Here is a 1733-nt window from a genome sequence, read left to right as displayed (position 1 = left end):
ATTCCACTTAGTGGCAAGAGATACTTAAGTATAAAGACATGCCTATGAGGTACAAAGCATTAAAATACAGGCAACAGGACAAGGATATTCTGTACTGAGTCTTGCCCAGTCTGGATGAGAAGCTAAAGCAATATTTCTTCAGTGTAAAAGTCCATTGCAAGCAGATGAGACAAGTAAGATTATCCTCCATAAAGACTGTGAAATAGACCTTTTCCACAAGGTTATTTCTCAGTCTTTCTCTTCCTAGCATGTCTTCCCAGAGTTATTTCCTAGCATTTGCTATTCTATGGGATTGCTCTTCTATATGTGCAAAACTCTGTTCTTTTATTTTTGAACCTTCTGCAGTTTCTGTTGGCCCGGTTCCAAGGTTTACCAGGATATTCTGGACTGAATCTCTGTTGTGATTTGATGAGACTTCTGGTCCCCAGGATGTGCCTGAACAACACCAAAAAATACTCCTAAATTCAAAGTATATATCTTGTGCTGAAAGTCTCTAAAATATGGGTATTTTTGTATTCTTGACTTTGGTATGAAAACTACATACTCTGAAAAACTGATAAAAAGCCATCTTGAACCATGTTTTATAATACCTCGCTCAGAAGAGAAGATGTAATTTCCTTCCTATATGATCTAGGAGAAAAGCTTAGGTTTCCTATTTTACTCATACTTCCAATTTTTTGTTCTCTGACTTGGACTCCCTAATCAGAGGGCTGTTATACAAAATGTTGGCAGAACCATGCAGTTAATTCAGTGTATTTCTAATCACACAGAATTCTCTAAGATTATTTTTACGATCCCATTAAAAAAAAAAATCAAGGAGGAAATCTGGATGATCAGGCCAAGCATAAAGCAGAATTTTTCTTATTTACAGGCATATTTACCTCTGTTTCTCCTTGCTGCTCCATTTAGGAATGGTTTGGCCTTTATTTGACTATATCTTCTGAATATGGGTCTCTGAATGCCCCCTCAATTTCATTTCTCTTGGCCAAGTCCTGTAAGAGAATCATTGACTAGGAATCATCTCACACTGAATTTAGTGTTATATTACAGAAGTCACAGAATGAATAGGTTGGAAGAGACCTTAAAGATCATCGAGTCCAACCCATGCCCCAACACCTCAACTAAACCATAGCACTGAGTGTCACATCCAGTCTTTCTTCAAACACATCCAGGATTGGAGACTCCACCACCTCCCCGGGCAGACCATTCCAGAACTTTATCACCCTTTCTGTAAAACCTTCTTCCTGATATCCTAAATATCCTTCCTAATATTAGTGAACTCCTAAAGAAATTATCTTCTTTATTCTGGAACTGTGTACCTCTGCCTGCTGTAGACTTTGGCTACAAGACTATATGACCATATTTAATGGGCTAGAAAATGTTGACGTAAATAAGAATCAGACAAAAGTAATGCAACCCTGGCTGGAAGCTGACAATTGACCTAGCTACAAAACACTGGATAATCAGTAACCATGGCTGTAACATCATAGTGAGGATTCCAGACTTTGGGAATGGAAGATTTACAGCACCACATAAATTCTTCTGCACTTGCTTTTGCTTTTGTTTTCTCTTACAAAGGTAAGGTAATCCCTTGAGTGTGTGGTAACTGGCAATGTTTATTTTGGGATATGCTGCAGACAGTGTGTCCAGGTGGTGTTTTCTGATTCAAAGATGAGGTCAATAAAAAGTGATGGAAAATGTTAGCAAAGTCTTGGCCCAATTCTCTCTGTTCA

The 1733-nt window shown here is 38.1% G+C and overlaps 1 long non-coding RNA gene across 1 annotated transcript; it reads right to left on the bottom strand.

The window, feature by feature from the left end:
* Positions 1-324: 324 nt before the first annotated feature.
* On the bottom strand, positions 325-1524 carry LOC128791224 (uncharacterized). The gene is made up of 3 exons (XR_008432007.1): positions 1320-1524; positions 882-992; positions 325-435 (listed from the first exon to the last, which is right to left on the bottom strand). It is a non-coding gene; the product is annotated as an uncharacterized LOC128791224 (long non-coding RNA).
* Positions 1525-1733: the final 209 nt, after the last annotated feature.

Source organism: Vidua chalybeata, chromosome 1, assembly GCF_026979565.1.
Source record: "Vidua chalybeata isolate OUT-0048 chromosome 1, bVidCha1 merged haplotype, whole genome shotgun sequence".
Taxonomy (NCBI): domain Eukaryota; kingdom Metazoa; phylum Chordata; class Aves; order Passeriformes; family Viduidae; genus Vidua; species Vidua chalybeata.
The sequence above is the reverse complement of the archived record's forward strand: the minus strand, read 5'-3'. Positions and strand labels throughout refer to the sequence as shown.